Below are 13417 nucleotides of genomic sequence, written 5' to 3'. Positions count from 1 at the left end.
CACCTCATGAATTAGACTCCACAGACAACCTGAGATCTACCTAATGTACTATTTGGCAAATGACTTTTCCACCTCCCCACACAATGGCTTACCCCATTTTGGAGATTATTATTATTTATTTTTTAAAGCATCATTAATTCCATGGCACTGTACATCACGTGGGGGTTACACATACATAATATAAAAATACAATAAACTAGAAACTATTAACAGACTGGTACAGAGGAGAAGAGGACCCTGACTGCAAGAGCTTATAATCTACAAAGGAAGGGGAAAGAACACATCAGGTGAGGAGAAAGGCTGCTCATTTAGCTGTGTGGTGGCATGCTTATTGCTTTCCTGTAGAAGTGGGTTTTTAGGTTACTTTTGAAGGTTTTGTATAGGATGAAGGCCTCTTTAGAGTAAGTTTTCTTCTATTCTGCAACTCTGGCAGCTTGTCATAGTTTTTTTTGTCTGATTAGAGTGCAAGCGTTGTCAATTGATTATACAGGTTCTAGTTTGTGTGAGAGTGGCGGCTTAGTCAAGGGCTGAAGTAATTAAGGTGTTGTAGAAAGCAAATCTCTTTTACTTCTCTCTTAATTTCTGATAGTTCATCAAGAACAGGATTCAAAGCTTTTGGGAGTTGTTGAGATAGAATACATTTGCTTGTGAAAATTTATCTTTCCTTGAGTCCAAAGGCAGCACACACAAAGGGTTAATGTCTTGCTCCTCCAGTCTAGGACAGGCAACAAATCATTAGTAAATCAGACTAATTAACTCCCTCTATACAGGAGTGCACACCCACTAGGCAGACATATGTATCTGCTGCCTTGGGACTCAAGGAAAGATATCTTACAGTAAGCAAATGTATTCTTTCCTTATCGTCATTTAAGCAGCACACACAAAGGGATATAAGAAGTAATATTAAACAAGGGGAGTGTAAGACACTCTCCTGTTCCGCGATCCACCGGGGCCCCAAGGGGTCATCGTGGGGCTCGGCCTGTGGGGGACCCCATTGGACTAGCGGTACAGGTGACGCATGTGCCCAGGGAGTCTTCAGTTCCGACTACTTTGCGGGCAGACGCGGTAGTGCGTCAGCATGGTCGCCGGAGGGGAAGACTGCTGAGGTCTCGGAGGCAGATTGACCGGATTGGTGGCGGCACGCAGCGGCCTTTCCTGCCTCTGGTATCACCTGCGGGTTCTGTTCCGGCATCCGCGCCGACGCGATCGTGTATTCATGCTGGGCCACTCGCGTCCGCGTGCATGCTCGAGGTGAGGTTCGCAAAAGGATACGCGGCCGAATGTACGCGCATCTTATTCGCTACGCCGGCCGCTGATGGGGAAAATACCTGTACGTAAATTCTAGTAGATTAGAGGACAGGCATGGGGTAAGTGATTAAGGACCAGCCTAGGCCACACAAGTGTCAGGGATTAGGATCATTATATGACCTATGAGGAATAGACACATGGCACTTTGTGATTGGCTAGCAGGTACTTAAAAGGTGATTTCCCTGGCTGGTCAGTGCCCACTGTTGTTTTGACAACCCGGGTGTATGTTGCAGTTCATATTCTCCAGACTTACCTGTGCATGACATCTGCCTTCCTCGATTTATCTCTAGAGACTACCTCATCTTTGCTGAACAGTTTGTCTCGAGTATGACCTTGGATCGGACCCTGGAAATCCTGATGTCTCATCCCTAGGAACCACGTTACACGGACTATTACTGTGCATAAGAACTTTGGCCTGCTCACTGGCTGTCCCTTTGGTGTTTCCCTGCACAGGTTATTATTCGGGTTGGTTACCTGTATATGCTTACTGGTTTGGACTGTTCTGCCGTATATTTTTATAAATCCACTATTGTTTAACCTCTGTCTGGTTGCTTGGGGTTCTGCACAATTACAGGGAGAGTAGAAATTGCAGCCTTAATAAGCACTTGTCTGTCAAAGGCTGAATTGCAAGCAACAGATACATAAGGTTTTGTAAAGGTGCATGGAAAAGACCATGCAGCAGCCTTTCAGATTTTCTCCAATGCTACTTTTATTTTCTTGCCCAAGTGACTAAGTGGACTAAGTTGAGTGTGCTGTAACTCCCCCTGGTAAGTGATAGATAGATTTTGATTGATAGATAGATAGATAGATAGATAGATAGATAGATAGATAGATAGATAGATAGAAGACCGAGCACCAAAGTATTTGGGTGTTCGGCCCGAAAACATTGCTATATTTGTGTGTTCGGCCGAGCACTTGAGTATAATGGAAGTCAATGGGAGACAAACAGGTGCACCCCTTTTTCTGAAGAGGGGAGGGTGCCTGGTTCATTGAAAAAAGTCAGAAAGTGACAGAAACACCATCAAAATGGATCAGGAACAGCATGGGGATGATGTCCGGATGCATCTTTGACTCCCAGGTCGCTGCTGGGAACCATGTTCTCCGAGTTGTACGCCACTTTTACAGACTGACAAAAATACGCACAACCCCCCCCCAAAAAATAAAAATAAAAAAGAATCTATTTTACAGGAAAAAATGTTAGGAAATATTCTCTATTCAATTGTATAGTGCAAAGTGCCAAAAATTACAAGCAAGAGGGACTCTGAAACAGCTTGCATATCACATAAAGGAGGGCCTCATTCACATTGTGGTACAATTGTTCATGTAGTGGGACTCCTACACTCAAAGTCTATGCACTAAGTGAAAGGGCTGCCAAAAATTACAAGGAACCGGCACTCCAAAACACCCTTTGTTACACATAAAAGGAGGGCATCATACACACCCTTGAAAAATTATGATTGATGGCCTGCTGGTGACCCTCAAAAACATTTGAAGCAAGGGCCTGCTGATATGACCATCTAAAACCTTAGGGGCGAGGCCCTGCTGCCGCATTAGTGACTCTAGATAACCTCTGGGCGATTGCCTAGAGGTTGATGTCTGCCCTATCAACTTTTGATGTTCTTTTCTGTGCCTACCATGGTAATCATGGGTAACGGGGAATCAGGGTTCGATGCCGGAGAGGGAGCTTACGAAAGGGATACCACATCTAAGGGAGGTCAATGGCTGAAATCTGATTCGCTGTTGTTGCCTCGCCCCTTTTTTTTTCTAATTGTGAACCATCCAGAGAGGGTGGGTCAAGTTATTAAAGCAGGAGAATCCAAGGAAGGCAGCAGGTAAGCGGCAATTACCCACTCCCGACTCGGTAGTGATGATAAATAACAATACAGCACTCCTAAGCGGCCCTGTTATTGGAATGAGTACACTTTCCGTTAACGAGGATCTATTGGAGGGCAAGTCTGGTGCCAACAGCCAGCCAGCAGACAACTTGTTCCTGGCCTCCACAACGTTCACCCAGTGTGCCATCAAGGTGAAGATTGTGTTGACCAGACTCTTGGCTACTGAGACTGGACTTCTAGGTGAGGGCCTGCTGCCGCTTTGTTGACTCTAGATAACTTCTAGGCGATTGCACATCCCCGTGACGGCGACGATACATTTGGATATCTGCTCTATCAACTTTGGAGCAATTTTTTAACAAGGACCTTCTGGTATAGCATTGTTTTGCTTGTCCTCTCCACCAGAGGAATAAGAGTTGAGATGTTATCTTTGTAGCGAGGGTCAAGATTGTGAACAACCAGTAATCTGTGTTGTATAAAATGCGTATAACGTGCGGGTCATGGTAAAGGCAGCCTAACATGAAGTCAGCCATGTGTGCCAAAGTAACAACAGGCAAGACTTCGCTGTCATCATCAGAAGGTGAGCTGACCCTCTAAAAGATTGTAGGTGAGGGCCTGCAGATGAGCTGACCCTGTAAAACATTATATGCGAGGGCCTGCAGTTAAGCTGACCCTGTAAAACATTATATGAGAGGGCCTGCTGCTAAGCTGACCCTCTAAAACATTATTTGTATAACTTTATATGTGAGTGCATGCTGTTGAGCTGAGCCTATTAACAAAATTAGAGTGGAGGGAATATATACAATCTGGATGAGGAGGAGGAGGAGAAAACAAGATTCAACCATATACTCTTTTTTTGTGGTGGAAAAGGTGCATGGGAATACACTACAGTAGATTGAGTACATTATAAATTATAGATTGAAATTGCCTTTATGATCATCATCAGCTCAGCTCTCCTCTGGTGGAGTGGAGAAGTCAGGTGCAATCCAGGCCTTCTTCATTTTTATCTGAGTCAACTTGTCAGCATTGCCAGTAGACAAGCGAATATGCTTATCTGTTATAATGCCACCAGCAGCACTAAATACACGCTCAGACAAAACTCTTGTGGCAGGGCAGGCCAGCACCTCCAAGGCGTAGAGCACAAGTTTGTGCCACATTTCCAGCTTGGACACCCAGTATTTGTAAGGCACTGAGGGATCACTTAGGACGCTGACACAGTCTGCTATGTATTCCTTCACCATCTTCCAAAATGTTTCCCTCCTTGTACCAGTAGGCCGCGCTTCAGGGTGAGGTTGCTGGAGGGGTGTCATGAAAGTGTCCCATGCCTTGGAGACTGTTGCCCTGCATTTGTTGTAACTGTTGTGTGTTCCCCTTGTCTCCCTTTCTCGGTTGCCTAAGAAAGTACGGACTCTGCCGGCCACGTTGTCAGATGGAAAATTTTGGAGCAATTTCTCAAAAAGTACCTTCTGGTATTGTACCGTTTTACTCGTCTTCTCCACCACAGGAATTAGAGATGAGAAGTTCTCTTTGTAGCGGGGATCGAGAAGGGTGAACACCCAGTAATCTGTGTTATCTAAAATGCGTATAACGCGAGGGTCGCACGAAAGGCAGCCTAACATGAAGTCAGCCATGTGTGCCAGAGTACCAACAGGCAAGACGTCGATGTCGACATCAGGATGACTCTCCATCTCCTCTTCCTCCTCAGGGGCGGACTGAGAACTCTCAGGGCCCCCGGGCAAAATAGATCAAGGGCCCCCTTCCAGGCCCCACCAATGTTATGCCTCCAGCCACGCCCATGTTCCACCTTCAGCCACACCCATATCTCGCCTTCACCCCCCAGTCACGGTCACGCCGTGATCGTTACACCCCTGATCCCATCACTACAGAAATTCATCGCCTCATACCTCTTACATCCAGTGACGTCTCCTTTGATGTAAATGTTCTCTGTCCTCGTCTTCTCCTTTCAGACCAGACCACCATTTTGTTGCCATTTTCCGTCTCTGCAGTTTGACAACAAAAAAAAATCTTAGTTTACTACTTTTCCATCATCCTGCCATCTTCTGGACAAATGATGTACTACTACCCCCAATACTGTGCAGCTGTGCTGCCCAATACTATACTGCAGAAACAGATAATACCCCGATAATGCTAGTACCACATAGAGCCCCCCATATAAAATACCCCTTCTTTGTGGCCTCAGTAGAAGCCCCCATAGTGCCCCATAATAATGTGTCAGTAACAAGTGCCCCCCATAGATGCCCCCCAAACAAGGGCCTCTCTGCGCCCATTAACCAGTAACAAGTGCCTCTCCCCCTAATATGCCAGTAACAAGTGCCTCTCTCCCACCACAAGTGCCAGTAACAAGTGCCTCTCTCACCCCCCATATGCCAGTAAAAAATGCCTCTCTCTCCCACCCATATGCCAGTTCTTCCCCCATATGCCCGTAACAAGTGCCTCTCTCCCCCCATATGCCAGTAACAAGTGCCTCCCCCATATGCCAGTAACAAGTTCCTTCCCCCCTATGCCAGTAACAAGTGCCTCTCTCCCCCCCATATGCCAGAAACAAGTGCCTCTCCTTCCATTGTGCCAGTAACAAGTGCTTCTCCCCCCCATATGTCAGTAACATGTGCCTCCCCCAAGTGCCAGTAACAAGTGCCTCTCTACCCCCCATATGCCAGTTCTTCCCCCATGTGCCAGTAACAAGTGCATCTCCCCTCACCTTATGCCAGTAACAAGTGCCTCTCCCCCCCCCATATGCCAGTAACAAGTGCCACCCCCCCATGTGCCAGTAAAAAGTCCCTCTCTTCCCCCCATGTGCCAGTAACAAGTGCCTTTCCCCTTCTTTGTTGCCTCAGTAGAAGCCCCCATAGTGCCCCATAATAATGTGCCAGTAACAAGTACCTCTCCCCATGTGCCAGTAACAAGTGCCTCTCCCCCCCATGTGGCAGTAACAAGTGCCTCTCCCCCATGTGCCAGTAACAAGCGCCTCTCTCCCACCCAATATGCCAGTTCTCCCCCCTGTATGCGAGTAACAAGTGGCTTCTCTTCCCCCCCCCCCCATATGCCAGTAAAAAGTGCCTTTCTCCCCATATGCCAGTAACAAGTGCCTCTCTTCCCCCCCATGTGCCAGTAACAAGTACCTTCCCCATGTGCCAGTAACAAGTGCCTCTTTCCCACCCATATGCCAGTAACAAGTGCCTCTCTTCCCCCCATATGCCAGTTCTCCCCCCCCCATATGCCAGTAACAAGTGCCTCTCTCCCCGCATATGCCAGTTCTCCCCCCATATGCCAGTAACAAGTGCCTCTCTACCTCCCATATGCCAGTTCTCCCCCCATATGCCAGTAACAAGTGCCTCTCTCCCCCCATATGCCAGTAACAAGTGCCTCTCTGCCCCATATGCCCGTAACAAGTGCCTCTCTCCCCCCATATGCTAGTTTCAAGTGCCTTTCCCCCCATATGCCAGTAACAAGTGCCTCTCCCCCCACATACCAGTAAAAAGTGCCTCTCTCCCGCCCCTTGTGCCAGTAACAAGTGCCTCTCTCCCCCCATATGCCAGTTCTTCCCCCCATGTGCCAGTAACAAGTGCCTCCCCTCCTTATGCCAGTAACAAGTGCCTCTCTACCCCCCATGTGCCAGTAACAAGTGCCTCTCCCCCCATATGCCAGTAACAAGTGCCTCTCCTCCCAATGTGCCAGTAACAAGTGCCTCTCCCCCCCATATGCCAGTAACAAGTGCCTCTCCTCCCAATGTGCCAGTAACAAGTGCCTCTCCCCCCCCCCCATATACCAGTAACAAGTGCCTCTCTCCCCCATGTTCCAGTACCAAGTGCCTCTTCCCCCCATATGCCAGTAGAGATGGCCTTGCGGTTCGTCCGGCGTTTTTTTCGCGGAAAACTTTGCGCGTTCGCCTAACATGCGAACAAATGGCGATATTCATGCCTGCCATATTCTTTTACATTTTGAAGAACTTTGACCCATGACAATTTCATCAGGTGGTACAGGACAGCAAATTGAGACGTTACAGCACATGGACATACCCCCTACCTTATAAATAAACCTGATCTGGGTGCACTTTTACATTCAGTCTTTTGCCAGTGTAGGGAGAGGTTGCTGTGTGGAGCAGGGACAGACTGTTAGGGACACTAAATGCTGGCTAATAGTCCTTTTAAGGACTGGTATAGGTGTGCTATCGATAGGTGTGTAATATACTTATAAAATAATTTCTAACATAGAAAGTATATTATAGTGCAATTGTATTGTGCAGCAGTTGTGTGCGGTCTTGCTGCGATACTGCAGCCACACAGAGGGACAAACGCTATTGGAACAAATAGTTTCTACTGGTGTGATTTACCAGTTGCCCCCCAAAAAACCTGATTGAGGCAGAGGTGTTATATACCAATAATATGCTTTCTATATAGTGCATTTAGGTAGTGCAGCATTTGTCTGTGGTTTTGCTGCGTTACGGCATCTACACAGAGTGCCCAACACTATTTGAAGAAATCATTTCTACTGGTGTTATTAACCAGTTGCCCCCCCCAAAAAAAAAAAACCTGATTAAAGCAGGGTGTTATATACCAATAATATACATTCTATATAGTGCATTTAGGTAGTGCAGCATTTGTCTGCGGTTTTGCTGTGTTACCGCAGCTACACAGAGTGACAAACACTATTTGAAGAAATAATTTCTACTGGTGTGTGATTTACCAATTACCCCCCCATAAAACTGATTGAGGCAGGGGTGTGATATACTTTCTTCCAAAAATACTGGTATTCTATAGGGACTTTTGTCACAGGGTCATTTTCAAAATGACAGGCAGAAGAAGAGGAAGGCCATTCCGCAGGAGTGGTAGGGGTCGGGCAGGTGCACAAGGCCGGAGCCTAAGTGGGAAGTTGCAGAAGGTGCGTGTGATTACGTCAAAGGACACATCAGACTTGGTTGAGTGGCTCACCCAGCCTTCCGTTTATGCACTCTCCTCATCCTCTCTATCTGCACCCTCTTCACTCTCTGCTGTGTCCACCCCCAAAGACACCACCACCACCATGTCCCCTCTGCTCGAGTCAGAGGAATTATTTTCCCATACATTCCAAGACCTTACCGATTTGCAGCCATTCTTGGCATCGGATCAGGAAGAGGAGGTATCAACGGTCGCCACCCAGCAGTCTAACAACAGTACCCAGATCAGTCCAAGGAGGGTGGTCTCTGCTGTTGCTGTCTACTCCAAGATCTCTAATGCAAGAAAACAAAACACGTCCCACGGCGCGAATTACCGTCTGCCAGTCACCAGGGTCAAGAAGGAATCTTTTATTGCAGCGATACAACGCGTTTCGGGGAATCACTCCCCTTCATCAGGTACAAAGAAGCTGCACAAGTGTAACAGCACAAAGCTACACACATTTATACATACAAACATACCGCCTTAAGGAGGTCACAAGGTCAGAAGGGAGGGGTTTTGAATATTGCCTGGATGAACAATGACACATATAATGTGCATATTGGCAGGTTCTCATAATAGACCGCCGATGTGCACATTCCAACCACATCTATACTGTGTGAAGCAGAAAAACGCACTAATAACAGTCCATTTAAAAAGATCTCAAATGGCTACGCCCATATAGGGCTGACCTTAAGGAGTATGCAATTAGAATCGCATCACAAAGGTCCTGGTCATGCAGATTAATGATGTGATCCTATTGAGGGTTCAGGACCTGCATCACATGAGCGGATCCCAGTCACGTGAAGACCGTTACCTAGTTACAGGAATGCTTTAGTGGTAAGAAGGCCGTCTTCTATAAGGAAGCTGGCTTACATCATTCGGCCCGACGTCATGTGACCCGTATCACATGAGTAGATTCCGGTCATGTGAGGACCGTTACCTAGTTGCAGGGATGCTTCATTCGGCCCGACATCATGTGACCCGTATCACATGAGTAGATTCCGGTCACGTGAGGACCGTTACCTGGTTGCAGGGACGCTTCAATGGTGAGGGGGCCGTCTGCCACAGAGAGGCTAACTTGCGTCTCCCAGCCTGACATCGCGTGATGATAGTAAGATGACGTTAGGGCCGCTACTATGTGACAGAGGACGCTCTCACCTGAATACCGCTACAATACAGCAAAAATATTTACAAAATACAAGAGCGGTACTCAGGTATATAGTAAAAGAAAAAGAAAAAGGATCATATACATATAATATAATAATATCTTACAAATACAATGATTAGATTCCCACAAGAAAAAGGAAAAAATACATGTATAAAAAAGTGGCATAATATAACTTTAAAAAGATTTTTTGATGAGTATTAAAAATATTTGGATAAATATATATGTATATAAAAAATATATATGTATATAAAAATGACACATGATCTTATATATGAATATTACATGTTATATAAAACAGTTATATAAAAGTGCACTATGTGCACACTTTTAAAATAAATTTAATGACATTTGCCACTCTTTTAGAATGCTGGATAAAACATTCCTACTAATGGAAAGAATATTAATAAAAATATATATAAATGAATTGGAGCACTATGTGATCCAACCACATGATAGATGGCAGTTACTAGTGTAGAATTTGGGGGATATAAAGGTGGGCGCATGCGTGCAATAGATGAGAAAACACACATGCGTCCGCCAACCTACCCAGAAAGGATGTATAATCAGCACCAGAGTCTGCCATATTGGTAATACAGCTTACAATTGGACCTATTGGTTTGTAAAAAGAAGGTACAAGACAACAGTTGTATAAATGAGGGTCTAAATCTGATAGAGAAAAGAAGAAACTATTTCTCATATTCTCCGTAAGTAATCTGATACTTAGGCCTCATGCACACGACCGTTGTGTGCACCCGTGGCCGTTGTGCCGTTTTCCGTTTTTTTTCGCGGACCCATTGACTTTCAATGGGTCCGTGGAAAAATCGGAAAATGCACCGTTTTGCAGCCGCATCCGTGATCCGTGTTTCCTGGCCGTGAAAAAAATATGACCTGTCCTATTTTTTTCACGGCCAACGGTTCACGGACCCATTCAAGTCAATGGGTCCGTGAAAGAACACGGATGCACACAAGATTGGCATCCGTGTCCGTGATCCGTGGCCCTAGGTTAGTTTTTATACAGACGGATCCGAAGATCCGTCTGCATAAAGCTTTTTCAAAGCTGAGTTTTCACTTCGTGAAAACTCAGAACCGACAGTATATTCTAACACAGAAGCGTTCCCATGGTGATGGGGACGCTTCTAGTTAGAATACACTACAAACTGTGTACAAGACTGCCCCCTGCTGCCTGGCAGCACCCGATCTCTTACAGGGGGCCGTGATCAGCACAATTAACCCCTTCAGGTGCGGCACCTGAAAGGGTTAATTGTACTATCATATCCCCCTGTAAGAGATCAGGGCTGCCAGGCAGCAGGGGGCAGACCCTCCCCCCCTCCCCAGTTTGAATATCATTGGTGGCCAGTGCGGCCCCCCCCCTCCCTCTATTGTAATAATTCGTTGGTGGCACAGTGTGCGCCCCCCCCCTCCCTCCCTCCATTGTAATAATTCGTTGGTGGCACAGTGTGCGCCCCCCCCCCCTCCCTCCCTCTATTGTAATAATTCGTTGGTGGCACAGTGTGCGCCCCCCCCCTCCCTCCCTCTATTGTAATAAATCGTTGGTGGCACAGTGTGCGCCCCCCATTGCCCCCCCCCCCTCCCTCTATAGCATTAACAACGTTGGTGGCCAGTGTGCGGCCTCCCATCTCCCCCCCCCCCCCCCATCATTGGTGGCAGCGGAGTTCCGATCGGAGTCCCAGTTTAATCGCTGGGGCTCCGATCGGTAACCATGGCAACCAGGATGCTACTACAGTCCTCGTTGCCATGGTTACTTAGCAATAGTACAATAGTAGAAGATTCATACTTACCTGCTGCTGGCTGCTGCTGCGATGTTCGTGTCCGGCCGGGAGCTCCACCTACTGGTAAGTGACAGTGACAGGTCTGTGCGGCGCATTGCTAAATGAACCGTCACTTACCAGTAGGAGGAGCTCCTGGCCGGACACGAACATCACAGCTCCTAGGTAAGTATGAATCTTGTACTATTGCTAGTAACCCGCTGCCACCAATGATCGGGGGGGGGGGGGGGCGCAAGATGGGAGGCCGCACACTGGCCACCAATGTTGTTAATGCTATAGAGGGAGGGGGGCCAATGATTGCCACCAACGATTTATTACAATAGAGGGAGGAAGGGGGGGGGGCACACTGTGCCACCAACGAATTATTACAATAGAGGGAGGAAGGGGGGGGGGGCGCACACTGTGCCACCAACGATTTATTACAATGGAGGAAGGGGGGGGGGCCGCACTGGCCACCAATGATATTCAAACTGGGGAGGGGGGGGGGGGGGTCTGCCCCCTGCTGCCTGGCAGCCCTGATCTCTTACAGGGGGATATGATAGTACAATTAACCCCTTCAGGTGCGGCACCTGAGGGGTTAATTGTGCTGATCACGGCCCCCTGTAAGACATCGGATGCTGCTAGGCAGCAGGGGGCAGTCATGTACACAGTTTGTAGTATATTCTAACTAGAAGCGTCCCCATCACCATGGGAACGCCTCTGTGTTAGAATATACTGTCGGAAATGAGGTTTCACGATCTAACTCATATCCGACAGTATATTCTAACATAGAGGCGTTCCCATGGTGATGGGGACGCTTCAAGTTAAAATATACCATCGGATTGGAGAAAACTCCGATCTGATGGTATAAAAGGGACTCCGGACTTTACATTGAAAGTCAATGGGGACGGATCCGTTTGAAATGGCACCATATTGTGTCAACGTCAAACGGATCCGTCCCCATTGACTTGCATTGTAATTCAGGACGGATCCGTTTGGCTCCACACGGCCAGGCGGACACCAAAATGACTTTTTTTTCATGTCCGTGGATCCGCCAAAAATCAAGGAAGACCCACGGACGAAAAAACGGTCACGGATCACGGACCTACGGACCCTGTTTTTGCGGACCGTGAAAAAAAAACGTTTGTGTGCATGAGGCCTAACAATGATGAAACCTATAGGTTAATTTCAAATGCCTCATTTAAACCCTGAGGACTCAGGCTATTAAGTTTATAAATCCAGAACATTTCACGTCTTTTAATTGTTTGTGTAATGTTCCGGGTATCGGCATGAATTTTCTCTATAGGTATAACGGAAATGCTTGAAAATAGACCCTGATGTTTGTTCGTAATGTGTCTTGATACACTATGCTGCATAAATTTCTTCTTAGTGTTTGAACGATGCTTGTTCAATCTGTTACGCAACGTCTGTGTGGTGCGACCTACGTACTGTAATCCACATTGGCATTCGAGCACGTAGATCACGTTATTTGACCCACAGTCCATTGGTTGCTTAATATTAAAAGTTTCCCCAGTGGTGTTGTTATGAAAAGAAGTAGACTTTTGTATAGAGAGGCAACATAGACACTTTGGTTGTCCGCATTTTGTGCTACCCACTGGTCTAGATGGTATAAATGAATTGGTATTTGGCCCAGTTACTTTAACAGATTTTTTAGGGTTTTTGCTCTCCTGAAAGTCAGAGGCGGGTGGCTTGGTAAAGATTTGCCTATATATGGGTCTTTTTTAATAATATGCCAATGTTTAAAAAGAATATTCCTCACATCCTTATGATTGCTACTAAAGGTAGTGATAAAATTGGCACCCCATTTTTTGTTTTGCTGTTTGTCCTTTGCCTGGTCTTTCTGGCTAACTAATAGGCAATTTTCTTGTGTAAGAGCCTTAGATCGATTATAAGCCGCCTCAATGACTCCATGAGGGTAGCCTTTTTCCTGAAACCTTTTGCGAATTATCTCACTTTGTGAGATAAAGTCCCTAGTGAGTAAACAATTCCTCCTTAGTCTCTTAAATTGACTAAAGAGAATATTTGTCTTCCATTTTTTTTAAAATGGAGGCTGGAATACTCAAGGTAACTGTTGCAGTCAACCTTTTTGAAATACCTGCTACATTACAACCAAGATCTCTAATGTCAGTGGTGGTGAAGGTGACAAATCCGATGATGACGTGTCGATGGACGTCACTTGGGTGCCCACAAGAGAGGAAGAGGAGGGGAGTTCAAAGGAAAAGACGAAGCAGCAGATAGGGAGGATAAGCAGGCAGAACTTACAGTGCACAGGAGGCAAAAAGCAGACTGCTAATGTATCTGGAACGAAACATCCACCATGCACAGTCACATGCTCCCAGGACACCGGCACATGGCTCCGCAGTGTGGGCTTTTTTTTAATGTGTCCGC

The 13417-nt window shown here is 46.6% G+C and overlaps 1 long non-coding RNA gene across 1 annotated transcript; it reads left to right on the top strand.

Moving 5' to 3' along the window:
- The first annotated feature begins 809 nt into the window (after window positions 1-809).
- On the top strand, window positions 810-1921 carry LOC120991723. Its single transcript, XR_005776780.1, has 2 exons — window positions 810-918; window positions 1887-1921. It is a non-coding gene; the product is annotated as an uncharacterized LOC120991723 (long non-coding RNA).
- Window positions 1922-13417: the final 11496 nt, after the last annotated feature.

This window comes from Bufo bufo, chromosome 2 (genome assembly GCF_905171765.1).
Source record: "Bufo bufo chromosome 2, aBufBuf1.1, whole genome shotgun sequence".
NCBI lineage: Eukaryota > Metazoa > Chordata > Amphibia > Anura > Bufonidae > Bufo > Bufo bufo.
This window is presented reverse-complemented; position numbering and strand designations above follow the sequence as displayed.